The sequence below is a fragment of the Camelus bactrianus genome, chromosome 4, assembly GCF_048773025.1.
Source record: "Camelus bactrianus isolate YW-2024 breed Bactrian camel chromosome 4, ASM4877302v1, whole genome shotgun sequence".
Lineage (NCBI taxonomy): Eukaryota > Metazoa > Chordata > Mammalia > Artiodactyla > Camelidae > Camelus > Camelus bactrianus.
The window spans coordinates 96,140,497-96,162,092 of NC_133542.1; positions in this window are offsets into that span (position 1 = coordinate 96,140,497).

The following is a 21,596-nucleotide window of genomic DNA, read 5'->3' on the forward strand; positions in this document are numbered from 1 at the left end:
AAAATCTCCAAATATGATTGTATTCCCATCAATATCCCCCTTTATCTCTGTTAGTAATTGTTTTATGTACTTAGGTGCTCCTATATTGGATGCATATATATTAATGAGTATAATATCCTCATCTTTTATCACTCCTTTAATCATTATAAATTGTCCTTCTTTATCTTTCTTTATGACATTTGTTTAAAGTCTATTTTGTCTGAAATCAGTACTGTAAAATGTGCTTTTTTGGCTTTTCCATTTGCATGGAATATCCTTTTCCATCCTTTCACTCTCAATCTACATGTGTCCTTCTCCCTAAAGTGGGTCTCTTGTATGCAGCATATGGAAGGTTCTTGCTTTATTATCCAGTCTGCCACTCTATGTCTTTTGACTGGAGCATTTAGTCCATTAACATTTACAGTAATTAATGATAGATGTGTGTTTATTGCCATTCTGAACTTCTCTTTGCAGTTGATTTGGTATCTCCTCTTTGTTCCTTTCTTCTTCCTTTTGTGGTTTTATAATTTTCCTTTGTATTATCATGGATTTTATTTAGTTTTTCTGACTCCCTTGTAAGTTTTTGGCTTGTGGTTAGCCTTTTTTGTAAGTCTATTAGCCCATTACTATAACTATTTTTATTGAATTGATAGTAACATGATCTCAAATCCATCCTACTGAGTCCAAAAAATTTAAAAAAGAAAGAAAGTATTCTATATTTTCCTGCCTCCCTCTCCCACGCTCAATGATTTCTTTTACAATTTTGTGTTTGTTTTATTTGTAATTTATGAGTTATCACCTTTTGAGTTGTGAGTTTCTCATTTCTGTAGCATCCTGCTGCTTTTCTATTTAGAGTAGAACTTTCAATAGTTCTTTTAGCATGGGCTTAGTGTTACTAAACTCTTGTAGATGTTTCTTGTTTGTGAAACTCTTTATGTCTCCTTCTATCCTAAAGGATAGCCTTGCTGGATAAAGTATCCTAGGCTGCATCTTTGTTTCATTCAGGACTTTGAATATATCTTGCCACTCCCTTCTGGCCTGTAGTGTTTGTGTAGAGAAATCAGCTGAGAGCCTTATGGGGGTTCCCTTGTAACTCACTCTTTGCTTTTCTCTTGCTGCCTTTAGGATCATTTCTTTATCCTTGACTCTGGCCATCTTGATTATGATATGTCTTGGTGTGTGTCTATTTGGGTTCTTCCTGTTTGGGACCCTCTGAGCTTCCTGTACTTGGATACCTGATTCCTTCTTTATGTTTGGGAAGTTTTCAGTCATGATTTCTTCGAATACCTTTTCAATCCCCTTTGATCTTTCTTCCCCTTCTGGGATCCCTATTATGCAAAAATTGGCATGCTTTATATCTTCCCATAAGTCCTTTATGCTATTTTCATTTGTTTTTATTTGTTTATCTTGTAGCTGTTCTGATTGGGTGCTTTCTATCATCCTGTCTTCTAGGTCACTTATTCATTCCTCTACATTATCTAGTCTGCTTTGTACAGCCTTTAGATCATTTGTCATCTCAGCCAATGATTTTACCGATTCTACTTGGCTCTTCTTGATAGCTTCCATTGCATTTTTGACATATTTTATATCTCTAAACACTATCTCTTAATTCCTCCAGCACTTTGATCACTCCTTTTTTGAAATCTTGATCTAGTAGGCTATCGATGTCTATTTCATTGATCATTCTTTCAGGGGGTTTCTCTTGTTCTTTTAATTGGGAATGGATTCTCTGCTTCTTCATCTTGCTCATACCTCTTTGGCTCTGTGGTTTATGGAGTATCAGTTATCTATTGTGGTCCCTAAGGAGTTTATCTATCTAATGCCTGTGTAGGTATAAAACTTAAAAAAAAAGAGAGAGAAAGAATTTTTTAAAAAGGGAGAAAAATAGGTTTGAAAACATTGTATATCGAATAATAGAAGAGCAAGTTGAAGTAGAATAGCAATTGGGTTGAGACGTCCTTTGAAAACCTTTAAGAAAGGAGAAAAGAGGAAACAAAATGTATTTGAAACCTGTGTATAATCAATAATAGGACATCAAAACCAAGAGAAATAAAAATGAAGTGATGTGGGTTTTTAAAAATAACAATATTGAAATATTTTTTAAAGATTTGAAAGGGATTAAAAATGGGGGTATATATAATTGTTTAAGAAGTAAAAATGAAAAGGGTAATAGAAAATAGAAAAGGTAAAAACAGATTTAAAAAAGGGGGGCAGTGTTCTCCTATAGATTGACAGTACGGCTTTAGATTTAAGTAAGCAGTAGTGAAAAGCCAGGTAAGTAGAAGAATATTGTTATAAAGTCATTAGAACTTATGTTCCAAAAGTTTGAGGGTGGCTGTCAAAATTTAGTGGGAAATAAGTGTGTGTGTGTGTGTGTGTGTGTAGAGAGAGGAGAGGAGAGGGTGAATAAATGAAAGAATAAATGAGATTGTGATGTTAAATATTGACTATAAACACATGGAGGTCAGAATTTTAAGAGACATTAAATGGACAACAGTGAATTCAATGAAAAAAGGAAACCTGGTGGGAAGGGAATGTTAAAGTGAACTGTAATATATCTTTTAAATGATGGAAAAGGCATTTCTGTTTATGGAGTTTACATACGAAAAACAAGTGTTTCTGTTTGACTCTCTTAAATCACGTGCTTATTGATCCAATGATCTTATTTAAAAATTAGTGAGGTTCTTATGATAAAAGAATTGCTCAATTTGATGATGTCACAAGGAAGAACACTGAGAATGGGTTCTGAGTCCCTGCTGAAACAGAAATAAAACATCTGTGGTAATGTTTTGTCTAATATTGGGAAAATATTATTGCAAATAAAATTCTTTCTGGATCTGAGGGAGAATGGGGTGTGGCAAGGGAAGAGGTCCAGGAGGCATTTTCACTTTTTTTTTAAGAAATAAATTAACAAAGAATTAAGACAAATAATGATTAGATAGCAACATTACAGGACAAAACATTGAAAGAATAATTGGATCTTCAGGTTTATTTCAAAACAAAGGTAAAAACAGAATGTCAGAAAAGAAAGATTTCAAGAGTCATCTTTCACTGCACTCATCTGTACAGAGTTAAAAAGCAGTGGTTTAAAAAAAAGAAAAAGCAAAAATGAATGCATATTTAATGCTAAAAATATTAAATCAATGAAAGTTATTTGGTTATTTTACCTATTTTTTTCCATAAGAAATATTTGCAAGCATTATTAGTCTCTTTGTTTCTCTGATCTACTTTGGAAATCAGCGAGGTCAAAATTAGAGAAAAATATGTCCCAACATTTTTTAAAAGAAGATTTTGTTTTGTTTAAACTGTCCCCTCCTTTCTTTGAGATCTTCAATTCAGAGATCTTTGCTAAGAAATCATATATTTGTACATGCTAGCTTTGATGTTTACTGATTGTTTAAAAATATTAAAACTTTTCTGTGAAAATAAGTACCATGATGAGCTTTAGCTTTGCTTTTTATGTCTTTTGCAAGATTTCATCATTCCTATGTGTTCTTTTTCTTCAAGATAGAAAAAAAAAATCCATCACTTAATGTTTAGATTTTCACTGCTATCTCTGTATATATATTTTTACTATGTCATTAATTTCAATTAATTTTAATTTTTCCTTTTCTGAATTTGAATCTATTTAATTAGCAAACAATTTTCTATATATTTTCTACTTTTAAAAATTGTTAAATAATTCCCTATATTTCTTATACTTTAAAATGATGCATTACAAATTTTGCCCTTTTAAATCTTATTTTTACCTCCCAGTAATTTTTAGCACAACAAACACAGTGTTTGAGTTGGTGGGTTGACATAAGATCATTATTGGAATATTCTTGTGGAATATATAGCAGAATAATACTTCTATCTCACTTCTCATTACTGGGTTCCTTTTGTTCCTTTCAATTACCAAACTGGCTTAATAACTTAATTAGAAGACCCTGAGTAATCCTGTGGGCCACTGGCTTGTTCACGTTTGGTGAGCAAGACTAATACTGCTATCTACATTTTCCAGATGGAAAATTTTAGCTAAAACATTCTGATTTTTTTCTACCAGTCAAAACTCTGACAATTTTAAACAGCCTAGCTACAAGACATCTTCTTTATAAAAGTCACTCCAGTTCGCCAAAGATGGGATCCCTCACCCTGTGCTTTTCCTTACAATGCATGCTTACTGTGTGGAAAATCACCAGTATCTGTCCTACATCATTAAATGCTCGCATGTCTACCCTGCTTCACTAGATGATAAGTTTAGTGAGGACAGAACTCATCTCTCTTTTCATCTTGCTGTTTCTCAGACAGCTGTCATCTGCCTCTTGCATCGTTAAGTACTCAGGGAATGTGTGTTAAAGAAATAATGTATGGACTCTGGACACAGACTCTTGGTTCACCCAAGCCTCATCCCAGTGCTCTGTTCCCTGAGATGGTTCTGTTCATTGGACTTTTGGTAATGCCTCCTAGAGTCAGTGTGGGATTTTAAAAAAACTGGATTATATTTGAGAACTTGGCACATCAATTCCTAACTGCCTGGTCTTGGGAAAGTGGTTTGATCATTCTGAAACTCAGTGTGTGTACCTATTAGAGAGGAATATTGCCTTGCCTCCTTTTTTAAATGATGATTTGAAAATATCAAATAATGACTGTTATAAATTTGATGTTTTAAAAATACTAAATTCTACAGAGATTTAAAAAATTATTATTTAATGACAAATAGTTGAAACAAATTTCAGATTTTGAATAATTCTATATGGATCGGTTAAAAGGGCTGGACTTTCTAGGTATATCGATCTTGTGGTATTTATACCTAAACACCCAATTTTTTAAGTTACAATCAAGATTCAGTGGATACTAGACTGACAAATATTACACTATCTTTGTGACCAGGAAGAACTATGTACTAGATACCAAGGGTCAAGAATAATCATGATGATATGAACCTTTCCCTTTTTATCCTTTATTTGCTGTGGAGACCCTGGGGGTTGAAAGAGGAGCATGTCAGGCACACATGCCTCTGGGTTTGGAGGGAAGTAGTTCTGGGAATAAAATGAAGTCTTTCTGTAGCCTCATTTTTTAATCATTCAGGTTCAGTCCCAGAGGGCTACTTCAAATTCAGAATTCTACCAAGAAGAAATTCTTACCATGGATAAGATAGCTTTTTAATTTAGTGGTGGGTGACAATGACTAAATGAAACAGAGACTGACATCAGAATTCCAACAGAGATTAAGATGTGCAAAAGAAAATGATGCTCATTAATCTCCATTGTTCATATCTGGTGGATGTGTTTTTCCAGGCTGATATGGCTGGTCATTTGTCCTGCACACATCTCTGGATATCTCTGTTGTAACCGTATGGTTAGCAGTTGTGATGGGTTTTGCCAGAAAGAAATATACAGCATCACTGAGGATCATCAGGTTGCTAGTTGTAATTATATGCTCTCATATTAGAATTAGCCTTAGATTCATACATAATAATATTCAGCATAAAGGTTCAAGTCTATAGGCTTGTTGCAAAATCATGAATGTTAAAAACTTTATAGTATTTTTTTTCTTTTTGCATACATTCTATGCTAATCCTTCACCCACCATCCCTTCTCCAACCCCGACCATGACACCATGCCCAAGCAAATCTGTTTGCTAGAAGGATGCTGAGAACGCAAAAGGGAAAAAATAAAATTTCATCAATGCGTTTCCACACATTTCCTTTGTAAAAGGTGCCCTGAAGAGATGGATACATCCGTGCTCTGCCCTGCACTGCAGAAATAACCACTTGTTTTGTAGGACTTCTTCCATTTCTCACTGGAATAATGGGGTATTGTCTTCTCTAGTTCCCATTTTGAAAAAAAAAAAACAAAGAACTGGAGACTTGCCTTTTTAGGCAGCTGTCTCTGAAGTGCCCCAAACCCTGCTTCTCTAGTCCCACATCAATCGCCCTTCCCAGTTCCTGAGTTTGTTTTCTAGAACTTCTCTTGTGGTTAATCCTCTCATTCTTGTCAGTATCTTTCCTTAGTATGGATAGAAACTTTATATTTCTTACTAGTCTGGAATTTCATACTTTTTAGGAAAAATCTCTGTCCTTACAGAGTCATTACAAAAAGCCTGGCCCAATATCCCCTCTCTTCATGGGGCCCGTGCCTGCATTCCTTTTATCCTGAACATGATTAAGAGAAAACACATGCTCTGGACTGAACTGTGTATGTTAAAGCCTTAACACCTGATGTTACAGTCTTTGGGGAGATGGGCCCTTGGTAGATAATTAGGCTTAGCTGAGGTCATGAGGGTGGGGCCTTCATGATGAGATTAGTGTCCTTCTAAGAAGAGACACCAGAGAGCTTGCTCCCTGACTCTCCACATGCATGTGCTGAGGAAAGGTTATGTGAACATGGTGAGAGAGGGGCACCTCTAAGCTGGGTAGCGAACCTTCACTAGACCCCAAGCATGCTGCCAGCCTGACCTCAGACTTCCAGTCCCAGAGCTGTGCAAAAATAAATTTCCATTGCGTAAGCCACTCAGTCAATGCTAATTTGTTATGACAATCCAAGCAGACTCTCCAGTGCCCAGTACTGTAACATGTTAAGTAGCTTTACATAGTATTCAGACTCTAGTTTTTAAAAAAGCATTGCAATGTATAAATACATTAAAATTATCTCATTAATAATTAAAAATGAGATGTATAAGTATTCCTATTAAATACTTTTTGGATTAATTAATCTATAGTAAGTCAAAGTCTTAGAAGTCAATATTTATGACAGTGAAATACTTTTGATTGTTTTATCTAGTTTGCATTCACTTTCTCAGAAGTCACACTTATTATGATCCTTTTAACCGGTTAAATTTTTTCTTCCAAATCTTATTTTTATATTAAAGAAATGATTTTTATATTATAAAAATCTTTTGATTATTCCAAGTATATACACTAAGTAAAAACATTTATTGTATGGTAGAAACTCTGAAATTAACTTACTGTATTCATCAATATATTTTTGAAGAGTGCTTTATTTATTTAGTTTTTTTTGGGGGAAGAGGGAGGTAATTAGGTTTATTTATTTCTTTATATTTAGAAGAGGTACTGGGGTTTGAACCTGGGACCTTGTGCATACTAAGCATGAACTCTACCACTTAAGATATACCCTCCCCCCAAAATTAACTTAATGTTAATACTCCCAAATGAAAATTTTTATTCGAAAGTGTAAATATTTATTTACAGTTTTTCATGCTATAGTATCTTAATGCTATTCTAATTATTTCTGCACTTTATTGCTACTCTCAAATAGGATCTTGTGTAACAAATACTCCTGTAAGTATAAGTACTTTAAAAATGACAAACAAATCAACACAGTAGATTGGCCAGTCCTGGTGTTTTGTAGTGTGACATAATCACTTGAATTCATAGAATTGTTTTTTAAAGTTAATAAATGATTGCAGTATCACTCCTTGAATATAATTCAACACAAGTTTACTTTATACTTCTGCAGTGGACTGAAACATCCAGAATGATGTGTGAACACATATCTGGGCACTGGGGCCCCGGTTTGCTGACATATCACATTAGCTGTCACCATATGTCTGCTTCCATCACACCACACGGGCTCTTCAGGTCATGTATGATTATGGACTGTGGTCAGTGGTGACATGAGGAAATGCAGAATGAAATGGTTGCTGTAGGTTGATGTAGCTGTTGAAGGAGTCATTGATTTGTGCAATTCTCAAGTTCAGGGGTTACCAAGTGGAAGAGTTAGGATTCACACCTCATCTGTCAGACAGCCAAGCTCATTCTCTAACCACAGTATGTGCTGTCTCTCACATCACTTCAGGCAATTTGCTACTGCACTTAATAAAGTGAAACTTGCCCATCTTTGTAAATATCAAAGGAAGACACAGGCTTCACAAACTGCAGAGTATCTCTTCTGACCCTTCGGTGTCAGTGAGGCAGAAGTCTGAGGACATGGGGAGAGGGACGCAGAGGTACTAGAGAACTCACAAGTCTCAGTGAGGCCTTTCTGCTCAAGCCCGGATCTGGATTCAGCTGGTGCCCATGATGTGGAAAATGCTGTATAAAAATATCACACAATTCTCTCTCCCAAATGGCACAGGCATCTAATAATTTCAGTTGTTTTAGCATTCCTCCCCCTCCTTTCCTACTAAAAGAGATTGTGATTTCGGATGGGGGATCCTGAGAGCCAGAATCTAAACTGGCTGCTAAGGAAATGTGCAAAAGTTCTCAAAACAATGACTGGGAAGGAACCCTTCTGCTCATGGCAAGTGGAAAATATGGATAATTTTTAAGACATCTAGAATCATGGAAAGTGTTAGGTGAGAGGAAGCTGACACAAGAAAGGAAAAGTTGCCATCACTTCATCGTTCGAAATGATGATGGGTTGTGTTGTTTTCACTGATTCTGTTGATTTCTTACATTACTGTTTCAGGTACACAAAAAAATACATAGTTTTATATGCATGTTAACATACTATTTTTATGGGCTCATGTTTTACCGTCAACATATTCACTCTTTTTTTAAAAAAAGCCCAAAACTTACAAAGCACAAGTCTGTGCTTAATGTACTGATATTAGCAGGATAGATATCTGACAGAATTCTGAAAGATGTTTATTCTGTTTGTCACTGTGAAGATCTCATCACCGTTATGCCACAATACATATTCTGTAATGGAATTTTCACTCTGTTGTTATGTCTGAAGGGACAATATTTAATATCCAGTGTGAAACAATATTATAAAAGTTTTACTGTCAGGCACTATTGATAATCTAGTGAATGGTTTCTCAGAATGTATGGACACTTGGTACCTAGGTGTAAGAATTTTAGCTGATAACTGAACCATTTCTATTTTCATAATTTCCAAACAGAACACATCTCCAGAAGGCATATTCCAATTGGATATCAAAAGTTCCTTGTTAAGAGAGACCATAAGGAAGCGCTGTATTTTAAACCGTTTTGCATAAGGCCGTGTGCGACTTCTGAAATTGCTGTATGTCACAGAAACAATTCCAAAACGAAAGTCAGGGAGTTATATGATCAAACAGAGCACAGAGCATCTTTAATAGCTATTGATAAAAGAGAGATATAGGATGGAAATTTGGCCAGGCATGAATCTTACTATTTTTATGCCATTAATAAGATAAATATTGAAAGTAATGGGTGCTTTTGTGAATTATATTTATTTTCTTTACAGAAGTATCAGCAAGTAGAATGAAATCTGATTTTTTTAAAAAGCAACAACTATTATTTTTCAGTAGCATGACTTTTTATTTATATAACCATTCATTCAAAACAGTGGGGTAACATTACATTAGGGCAATAGAAAGTCATGTTCATCTGCTCAGCTGCTGGCTAATCCACTTTGATCTGTCATTTGACATGATTCAAACATATGCTTTATGCAAGAAGAAGAGGAAGTTGAGCGTGTGTAGAGTTAAGCTGTGTGTTCTTCGGTCCAAAGGAAGCTTGGTGTGGTCCAGCATCCTTATGATTCACCTATCTACTCATTCCTAAATTTCAAGAAATTCGAACGTGGCTTTTACATTACATTTAATGTTTAACATTAATGGAGAAAACCATATTATTATGCTCACAATTATGACTTTTGATCACAACCTGGCCTTTGATTTGTGGCAATCTCTGCATCTATCCTTAATTACCCCTCTTCTCTTTTCCCACAGTAGATATTCCATGCTTTGATGATTAAGTACAAGTCACACCTCCATCATTCATTCTCAGAAATGTAAATGCTTCTCAAAAGCAATGTCCTCTCTTGTCTTGGCTTAAAATAAATGCTTCTATGGGCTCCAAACCCTGTTTTTCTCTCCTTTCCTGTGGCAAGCCTTCTAAGCGAAGGCTGTTTCTCTGTGCTGAGGATGTAAGTGGGCTTGAGTACCAGTATCCCACACCACTGGCCACTGTCTGCCACTCACCAGGCCATCCTGAGGCCTTGTGCAAAATCCTCAACCAAGGGGCTGCTCCCATGTGCTCTCCCACCAGCCCAGCCAGGTAACATATGGCATCCGTCAGACATCACTTTTGTTACCGATGCTGTGAAACGTCTGCCCACCAGGCATCTCTGCCTCTCCTGGGCACCAGGACCACAGCCACTGGTGTGCTATTGCTTTGGCAATGTGTCAGCATGATCACTGGGCACTTCTGCTGCTTTCATTCAACACCACCATGTCTGCCAAGCCTTGCTGACATCACTTGCCAGGCGCAGCAGAGGACCGCCTGGCCCTGTGACTTCTGCCATCTCTTTCCAACAGCTGAAGGGAAAGAATGCTCAAAATTTAAACCTATAACATGGTCAGTGATAATCTGGGGGACGATGAGCCCCACTTCATCCCTTCACATCATACTCCGACAGAGGGGTCTTAAAGGCCCTCTTGTTTCTTGGTGAGATTTACTGAAATTTGTTCATTTCTTACTCAAAGCCCTGTTTTTGCCTAACACCTAGAGGTGAGTCCTTGGGAGTTTGGAGATGCTTGGATTTGAATGACAAAAGTGACAACAATGATTTGATGTAAGAATTGTAACAGAGAAAGAACGAGTAAACTCATTAATGCTTCCTTTGTGTCAAGTGTGTCTGGGAGAAACCAGTAGGGAGCACAGAAAGCAGAACCTGGATGGGGGAGAGGCCAAACCAAGGTGCGATTTAGGTGAAGTCCCAGCTCTAGTCTGGTTCTTGGGTAAGTCTGCCCTACAATTTAGGCATGATCAGTATTTCTTCTAAGAGGGGCTGGGCTTTCCTACTTTTCATCAGTCATTGGCTGAGGCTGCCCCAGGATGGGCATGTTTAGATGCCTGAGCAGGCAAAGTGGTGCGTGCAGGTCAGGGTGGTCATTTGAGGGCAGTCATAGATGCTGGTCATTAGAAGAAGAAAACCCCAGGGCATCATGGGGGAATACTGACTGGTCCACGGTGCTCATCCATTCACAGGTGACTCTCTCAGCTTCCTAGTATGAGAACAAAACCATCCTGGAACTAACAGAACCCAAAAAGACCCAAAGCTTTAAAATTTCACATACATTAGAGTTTGAAGGAAATATTTGGTTTTGTTTCTTTGTTTGTTTGTTTGTTTCCAAACTAAACTTGAATCAGAGGATTTCCTAAGATTTATTTTGTAAAGTCATCCATTTTTGAAGCTGAAGACACCTTAGTGACTGTGGCCAACCTCCCACTGGCTTGAGATTTTCCCTCCTGCAAATATCTAGACAAGTGTCACCTTCCAGATGTTAAATATGTCACCACTAGGATAGTCATAGCAGCTGTCTTTGTTAGTATCTTTTATATTGTTTTTGTAATAGTTATTTAACTTGCAAAATATTTCAAACAGATTGGAAAGAACAGGAAATAATAAAACAGATGCCCGTGTTCTCTTTATGAGTTTAAATAGACATTAGCATTTGATTCAAATCGTTGGGGCTATGTTTTCTGTATCAAAGAAGAAAGTGTGATAAGGTCACCTCAAGGGTCAGACTCCATTTTCACCACTCATTCCGGTAATTGCCCTCCAGAAGGAATCAGTCTCTGAAGAAAGCTTGTATTATTCCTTAGCTTTTTGTGTGTGTAATCTTGCTCCATTTGTATGTAAAGATCTACACATATGAATATTATCACTGCCTATATCCATCTGCTGCTGACTTGTTTCACTGAACTTTTTTTTTTTACATTTATTCTCTTGATACTTTGAGATGTAATTTATTCATTTGGGCAGTATCAAGTGTGCTGAGTATTTCATGACATTTACTGAGTTAGGTACACAGTTATGTTGCATTCATATCTTACTGGATCAAAGCAGTGATCATCAGCAGTAATCAAAACAGTGCCATTTGCATTTTATGCCTGTTGTGTACCTGAGCGAAGGTTTCCCATAGCAGGTGTGACTTTGCCAGGTCGTACTATATGCATAATGCCTACCTTTATAGGTTTACTTTTTTATAAATATATTTTAAAGGAATTCACAAAATAATTTATGAATTCACTCAAAAAAATCGCAATATTTATTTTAAAACAATTTACTACTTAATGTTCCTGAAGCATCATCCTTAAGATAATGGACTAATATGATCTGGCAATAAGCCCCACCTCTAGGGGGCTAGTAGACAGGGATTGCTCGCATTTTGCAGATGAGAAAGTTCAAGCTCATAGAAATTGGATTGTTTGTCTGAGACCACAGAGCTTGGTTCCAGGCTCAGTGAGTTCACATCTGGTACTTTCAGCTTCAGACAGTCTGATGGCATTTAATTTTTGAAAATTATATTACAACAAACCTTGTTGATACAAATTCAAGGCATGAAAAGGAATTTCAGTTTTCTCTCCAACGTCTCATATTACATCAGCAAACTTGACACTGGGATGGGATTTCACTGGAACTCTGATTTTTGTCGTCTTCCTTATTGTCTGATTTACACAGGGAAAATCATACTGCTGAGGCAGAATTAAAACACCGCCACATCACAGCCTATTTAGAGACAATATGGTGTGAGATCTAGACTCCAGGTTCAGTTCTCAGCTCTGCCATTATTGTTGATGTGACCATACACGAATGACTTCATTTTAATTTCCTCCTCTGTGAAATGGAGTATTGTAACAGCACCCACTTCACAGAGTTGTTGTGATAATTAAATAAATCACAGAGTCCCAGGGACAAGAGCCTGTCCTGCAGGAGGTGTTCTCTGCTTGTTTAATATTATTTAATCATATTTTGTTTAATACTATTATTATCCATGCTTGTTTAATTATCTCAGCTGGGGACCACTGTAATTCGATAGCACATATTCAGACACAGGTCTCCCAGGTGGTGATGCTTGTCTGGACTCTCCAGTCGGTCCACCAGAACCATGCTTGTAAAACGGCTGTCCAGGCTTCCCAGAAATCTCTTCTTCATGGTCTTTTTTTCCCTGTAGCTATTCTACTCATTTATTTATTTTGAATGAGGGACAGTTGAGTTATTAGGTTGTGTTAGTTTCTGGTACACAGTGTAGTGATTCAGTTACGCATGTGTATATACAGATTCTTTATAGGTTATTGCAAGATACTGATTCATGATCTTTTTTAAAGCCAACAAGCAGTAGGGTTGAGTGTGACACAAGTATGCACAAAACAGAGTTTTTCAGCCACCCCAAGTTAAAGTAACATCCAGCAAACAGAAATAGTACTTGGGAGTGACTGCAACGTGGTTCTCCCACGAGGCAACCAGTGGAACACTCAGGGCTTTTATGATGTCTCTCCCTGTTTCTTGGCTGTCTCTTTGAGGCATGGATTAAAACAACTGAGGACATTTCCAGGGAAATGCAGGTGGAATCTTAATTTTCATGTATCATTCAATAATAGAGGTAATCATAGAAACACACATCCAGTCGTGAATCCCTGAAGACTTTCCTTTCCTCCCATACAAGTCTCTGCACTCATTCTTCATTGCTTGTTTGCCGCTGCCCTCCTCCCCCCAGCACCCAGCAAGTTGGCTCCTCTCTTCAAGGCTCTCTTTCATTAAAACATGAAACAAAACAAACCACTCTGAGAGCGTTAACATTGAAACCGCACCAACTGATCATCTGAGTGACTGATGTCCGTGGTAATGAAGGGATCACCATCCCCCAGCTAAACAATTAGCTACCTCTATCCTTATTTCCTTGTGCTTTTGATGATGTTAAGCACAGCTGGCCATTCTCATTTGTCGAGTTCTCTGGCTGCCCATTTTACCTTATTTGTGGTTTCATTCTCATCTGCCTAACAAAGTACTCTGTTCACTCACATTTTTATTATCCATTCACTTACCATACTATCTTCAGTGTCTTCATCCACCTCCCCTAATTAAAATACCATTTATACGCTGATCACTTCAAAATAGATGTCTTCCTTCTCAATTTCTCTGATGGAACAGAGACCAATGTGAGTTTCTCCAGGAAATGCAAGTTGAGCTTTACATATGTAGAGAAGTCCTTAAAAGTTTAACCAAAGAAATAATTACTTCTGATCTGTCTTTGTGTCTTTCCCAGTGTGATATGTACTCCACACTTCTAATGCTAAGGATTTAGAAGGTACTCGATACGTATTAAATAAATTTTATGTCCTAAATTCTTATAAAATGAAAAGGCAACTGCTGTGTTTGCCTGTAAGTATAAATATATTAATGGTAAGTATAAATTTTAAGGAAAAACATCTCCTCATAAATTGAAAAACTCTCCTTATTGTTTATAAAACACAGCAAGGGAGTTCTGCATGCCCCTGAAGAACATGCCACGTGTTCCCAAGTTCTCAGAACTGCAATTCATTATCCAGCTGTTCTGTGCTTTATGTAAATTACTTTTCCTGAAAGAACTTTTCCTGGAAGAACTAAACCCAGTCAATCACTCACAAGCTCAGTTAATGCCATTGAGTCGACAGGGCCCCCAGTAAAGTCAACGTTCCCCAACTTTCTCTCTTTTCATGACTGATCTGTGAGCCTGGAAGTGATCTCATGTTTGTTGTGCTTTGTTCTTCCTAATTTTAAGCTAAGGCCTGGACTGATATTACAAAGATTATCTAAGATACAACTTTCTAGGGAAAAGAGAAATTGTATTGATAATTAAATCAGTTATGTGATTTAAGATTGTTTGGCGCTAGTTAATTACAAACTCATGGGATTCTGGTAATAATGACATTGCTCTGGTGACAATGATGTGCTGGATGATTTCTCAGTTTTTTCCCCCACAAATTCCTGACAGTGAGCCTATGAGATAGGCATTATTATCCCTGTTTTGGAAATGAGGAAACCGCACAAGAGTCTGAGGATGGATAGAGGGAGGGAGGGTATGCAGGTAGTGGCGCTAGTGGGGAAAGAGGGGGGAACTGGAATAAAGCGGTTTCAGGGCATTTGGAGGGTTGAGGAACTTCCTGAAAGAAGAGGTGGTCTGTGAGGTCAAATCTCAGAGAGAAATTATGTAAGTTGAGATATGGAAGTGGTAATTACAGTTCTGGTGGAAGTGGTAAAACCCACTTGAGTGCAGAGAAGGGGGCCAGGCAGCTGGAGGGGGAGGGGGGAGGGGGAGGGGAGGAGCTGTCCAGCAAATGCACATCACTGGGGGAAACTTGATGCAAAGGGAAGACATGAGACAGAATAATTGCTTAAGGAAGGCACGTCTCAGGGAGGTTTTTGTTGTGGTTATCATTGTTACTTTGCTTTTGGGGGTTAGTTTTAAAAGTGCTAATGGCTAGGAAACTTGTGAGATGATTACGAGCAGGAACCAGGAGAGGGGGAGAACCAAAGACCCAGTATGCACGTGTGATGATGGAGAAGGGTGCTAAGGTGGAGAGAAGGCACCAAAGCCCAGGTGCAGGGCTCCGCTTCAGTCGGGAGTCACCAGCAAAGGATAGATTGTTGGGGCAGATGGAGACAAATGCTTAAAAAGTAAGTTGGGGGTAAATTGAAAAGTTCATCTCTCTTAGAGACAAAACAGAAGGCTCACTTCCCTGGGACCCCATTTCCCTCAGCCTTAGAGTCTGACGACTGTGATCAGATCTTGTGCTAAACTTCAGCGAATGAGGATGTGAGGGGGTCTGTGACAGGATGGTTCTGATCATCAAGGAAAATTCCCAGCCAGTTAGGTGCCCACATGGCTAGCAAGTTGGGCAGGAGAGGGTTAACCAGTCAGCCTGGATTGCTGAAAACCTGCCCTCCAAAGAAAGGCCTGTCTTTGGGACTGGCCCCCACTGTCTCCTGCGAGATAAGCTCTGAGCTCTTGGGATCTGCTGCCCGAGAAGGGTGTTTTGTACACGTTTGTACATAGATGACTTTATCCTAACGATGTGATTTATGGTGAGCACCTGTTTTTGCTCTCACACACTGAAGCGTGTCTGAGATCCGTTGTGGGTGCTGCCTGCACCCCAGTAAAAATCTCAGACATGGAAGCTTGGGTGAGCTTTCCCTCCTTGGGACCACTTTGACCACGTTGTCACACATCCCTTCCAGAAAAATTAAACCCGTCCACATACGATTCCATTGGGAGAGGCCACCTGGAGTTCTGCTCCTGGCTCCTCCTGGACTTCACCCCGTGCACCTTTTTGCTTTGCTGACTTTAATCTGTGTCTTTTCGTGGTGGTAAAATGTGACCATGAGTACAATAGCTGTCCTGAGTCCTGTGAGTTCTTTTAGCAAATCATTGAACCTAAGGTGGTTTCAGGGATCCTGGCCCACAGGTCAGTGTTATTTACTGCTTTTTGGAAAGTGTCTCCCCTATGGTTTAGTTATTTGCTTTTTTCACTATTTATTTATGCATGGATTGCCCACTGTGGTCCCGGCACTGTACCAGGTACGGAACTTACAGTGATGGGCCTGTGTCTACAGGGAAGCCTCATGGAGCTCAGAAGAATTATGCAGCAAGCTAACAGTCTCAGTCATGGGAAGTGCTAAGTGGTAAATATGAACAAATTCACCAGAGACAGGCTGGCTGGGGTAATGGTGTGGGCGAACGCTTTAGGTGGTGTGGTCTCCATAGGGAGCGATCCTTTCTAGAAGGGTCATGAAAGGATCCAGAAAGAAGAAAAGTGTATACAGGCCTTGATGGTGGAAATGAGTTTAGCATATTTTTTTGAATAAAGAAAAAACAGATTGACTGGAGAATAAATGAATTAGAGGAATACCGGTGAGAATTGAAATCAGAGCTTGGAGAATACAATATATAGTCTAAAACACATGTATTTTCCCTCAGTGTTCTGTGTTGACATGGATAACCTCCCTGACTTTGGCATATGGAAAATTTTTACTTTAACTTTGTCTTTATCCTTATTTATATTTTAATATGATGCTTTGATTTGATATAGTAACTGTTAATCACTGCCATCCTATTAACCAGTTGGATTTGTATTTAAATAAAACATATGGAGAGTATGATGCATTTGGACATATGTCTTAATCTTTGTATTTTCTACAGTAGCAAAGATGGTTTTGAATTTTTAGTGTAGTTTTCCATAGAATTAGAATAATAATTCTCAAAAGCTCTACGGTAAATACTTCCTATCCAATTGAAAGCAACTAAGGGATATATAGATAGGATATAAGAAATCATCTAGAAGATTTTCACATTGAGTTACTGTCTTGTTTAAATACTCCTTGATATAGACACTTATTAATGACATTCCTCTTTCCTCGGGCACCTGTTCCTGGTAAAAACAAGGGCTATATTGATTTGCTGTGATTTATCTTCTCCCAGGATTTTTGTCTTGACAGTGTGAGAAGATTAATTGGAATTAATGGCATTTGCACAGCTAATTAAAGTCACTCTTCCTAAAGTCAAATCGATTCCTTTAATCAGAGGAGTGACAAAGCTTTGCTTGCTTGTTATAGTCTGCATGTAAATGTTCCCTGGGTGAATCGGAATCTTTGCCAGTGTTAGGCACAGAATGCAGCAACTGCTTGGGTTGGCCAGGAATTTCTTGGACATTTAGTAACTTACAAAACATCACTATGCCTCTTACATGTACACTGTGAATGTTTTGAATTAAATGCAATTGAACAGAATTAATTTACATGTGTTTTATATACAGTTTATCTTGAAACATCTTTCAGTGCTTGGCATCCATGTGCATAAATCCCCAGGGTAATTGCTAGCCAAGTTCACAAAATGCAGGGGGAAGCAGAGGGTTAGTTATGATTTGGTTAATCCTGGCATCACACTGATGTTTAGTTTGGTTTGTCTGACTTTATCAAATTCTATCCACTCTTTCTCCATGCTGGCTGTGTATTTAGGAAGTGTGTTCATCAGGGACTAATTCAGACAACAGGAAGATATATTTCTGGGGGAAAGTTAAGAGAGATGCAGCAACACTTTTGTCTTCTATTGCTGTTCTGTGTCAATGCAACAATGATATAGAAGCAAACATGGGAAAGGAGGGAGGAACAGGGGACCTGCACATTGTCCTCCTCCATTTTGTAATATAAGTGGCAGTAACCTTTGGTCTGTGGTGGCGTCAACATCAAGCGTTTATCTCATGTCCATGGCTCTGTTTTTGCACTGGATCCTTCTTAGACACAACTTACTCTCTTGGTCTGAATGCTGAGCCCAGTCACAGCTATGATATTCGCTGTGGTTTCCACCTCTTTACCCTACGAACCTTGCCTCAGATATGTAGAGTCTCATGTTTCCCTTCTAGAAGTTTCTATGTCTGTGAGTTGATGCCCTCACATATGTGCAACTCCAACATTCAGGAAACTGCTGTCTCATGAAGCAGCTCTTAAGCAATGGGGCATGAGAAGTGATCTGTGAATCTGTAACACATGCTATAGGCTCTTGACAGGTCCCATTAAATAGCAAAAGTTTAACCAAGTAAATGTTAAAGATCTCATTGGCTTTATTGAATGATCCATGGATCAGACAGCATCCCATCTGGCAAGCAGAAGAGAGCGCCCAATGGCTAAAGAATGGGAGAAGTTTTCAAAGGCACAACAAGGAAGTCATAACCACCAGCAAAGTTATTTAAGATTAGGTCCCTTTGAGGACAAAAAGGTCTTCTGAGGTGGGTTACCTCATCTTCCTCTGGGGGATGGAGAGGGTCTGTGTGACAGATTACCTCCTTGGTGCTGACCAGAGAATTCCACACTGGCTGGTTGGGATTTCACTCCTGGGGAAGGTTGCAACTGCAGTTAGGTTAGGTACTAAGTCTTGCTTTTAGGACGAGTGACTCCATTTTGGACCTTTTTAACAGTTCTGAGTGGATTGAACAGTCCAGTTGCTCACGGCCATGCCCAACCAGATGATACTTTTTGTATTGACATTCTTGCTTCCTTACATTCCCTAAATCCCTCATTCTTGCTCTCTGGGACCACTGTCTATTTAATTCACCCCATACAAGACCTTATTTTGTATTCCATGCTCATGAACGACAGGCTATGACAGTTGTGATGTAGGCACGTGGTGCTCTAATACTGCAATAAAGATAAAATCTCTCAGAAATAGTGTGAAGTCAAGAAAAAACATAAGAAACAATTGAGGAAAATAACCCAAGATTTTAAAACCATATACTAACATTAAATTTTGGGGGAGGGTGCGAGATGGGGTCATTCCCAAAATGTGAAAATCAATACATTTCCCTCTGAGAATTTATTACTCTTAAAGCATTAATTTTGAATCTGTTCAAATGGTCTGTTGATGATGAGGATGTCACTTATTTCAGATTGCTTGATAACAATGAAAGATGAATAATGAACTTGGCATCAGGTGATCTTGTACTACTGAAGCATCACTAAAATGTAGATAATATCCTCTTTACCTATGTCTTATGTCATTTAGGGATTGAAACAAATGTGTTTTTCATTGCAAAGCAACATATGCATCTAGGAAGTATGCGTGCACATATACTTAAATGTCTAGCATGTAGAAGATGTATTCAATAAATGCTCATTTAGCTAAATATTTAAGACCAAATATAATCTAACCTCCATTCTGTCTTTCCATATTATTACCTCAATCATTTGAGCCCAGTTCATTGTACTTCAGCAGTCCGATGAGTTCACAAAGTTTCATGATACCTTGTGACTCTATCTCTTCTAGCTATTTGAGATGAGCCATCAGAGATGTAGGGACTTCTTTTTCTCTCCCAGAAATAATGAGAAATCTGTTGGTTATTAAATCAAAGCCTGAACTTGCTAAATCAGGATGGTTGGAAAGATTTGTTCCTCCTCACCAAAGGGATAAAGCTAGAAAAAGAAAATATGACATGACAGCCAAGATCAGAATTCCATGGAAATTATCAAAGGCACATCATTCCTCCTCTGAGTTCATTCCCTGGGTTCTTTCTTTGGTATTGCAGATATTTTTGGTAGGTTTGAGCTTTGGGAGGTGTATGTTAATGCCAATTTAGAAAAAATAAATGAAAAGCAAAAACAAACCAACCCAAAAGACCTTCTGATATGCTATTGACAAAAACTATCAATGAAAAAGAACAATGGAGATTTTTTTTTGGATTAATATTATGGGTAGTGGGGTACCTGGAAAGACAGGACTTTAAATCATGTCTAACTACTTCCATATATGTAGCTATTTAAATATTGGTCAAGGCTTTCCAGAGCTGATTTCTGTGGAGAGTAGAAATTTCCTAATAATGAGAAGAAACATGAAAGTGTCTTCCCTTAGTGATGTAAGTAAATGTCAAAAAAACTGGGACATTATGCTGTACACCAGAAACTGACTGTACTTCAGTTAAAAAATATTAATGAATAAATGTCAAAAGAGACAATGTTACATGGAAAACTGGGTTCTCCTGCTTTTTCCCCTAAAGGTCAATAGAGGCTTCTCATTTAATACTCAGCTTATGACACTTAATCGATAGATTGTACTATTAATATGTTCCATTTGTTTATACAGCTTTTTAATCCTGTTTAAGAAAAATAATCCATGTGCTAAAATTTTAATAAGAGGCTGTCAGGGTCTGTGTGTGCTGCTCATGGCATAAGATGGAAGATGCCAAAGAGGCTTTGGAGACAGAAGTCAAGGAGGGAGACTGGCAAGAGTAAGACAGATTGCACATATTAATTGAGGGCTTGAGTCTTCAGACATCTGACTAGAAGAGCAACACAGGAACAGAGATCTAGCACAATCCCAATTAAAGTCATCGAGCACAAATTCACAGACCCAGGAAATCAGGCAATAGCAAGTCAGTGTTTGGCACTTCCTCAACGGGGACCGGATTTCCTAGCAGAAGAAGGTAGTTTTTGTTGGTGATATTAGGCCATTATATTCCCTGTAAGTGGGCAAATAGTGAGAGCTTGGAGGCCCACTTTGGTCAGCTACTGAACTTTCAATCGACAAGAATTCTAAAAAGCCAGTGAACTGGATGTGTATACAGATGATGCTGCAATACTTTTATTTTTAGTTGAAAGATATTTGACATATAACACTGTAAATTTAAGTTGTACGAACTGTTAATTTGATACATATATATAGTAATGTGATTGCCTTTGTAGCCATAATTGGCACTTCTATCGTGTTAACATAATTAACCTTTCTTTTTAGTGGTTTTAATAATGAAATTCTAGTTTCTTTGGGAGTTTGATGATTGTAATGCAGTGTTGTTGTCTGTATTCAGTATACTGTGCAGTGGATCTCTAGGGCTCATTTACTACTCTTTGAAAGTTTGTGCCCTTAAATAACATCTGTCCTGTTCCCCCAAACCCCATCCCCTGGTAACCTCCATTTCACTGTTTTACAAATACAGCTCTTTGAGGTTCCACATACAGGTGCTAGTGCACAGTACTTGTCTTTGTCTGGCTTATTTCACTTGACATAATGAGCTCAAGGTCCTTCCATGTTGTTGCAAATGGCAGGATGTCCTTCTTTCTCATGGTGAAATAACATTCTGTTTATATACAACATCTTCTTTATCCATTCCTCTGTTGATGGGAGCTTAGTTTCTTTCTGAGTCTTGGCTATTAGGGAGAGGAAAGGGAAGAGGGCTGAATACATTTTGCACTGAATCATGATCTTTCAGTGACAAGAAACTGGATGGTGCCTTTATGTGGAATGAGGCATAGGGAGTTTGGAACATGAGATCCAGGAGACCACCTGTGGAAATTTAGAAAAGATAGAAACAGAAACCTCATTGGATACTGCTGACCTGAATAGACTGTCAGCTAATTCTCCAGCAAAGGTGGGCTTTT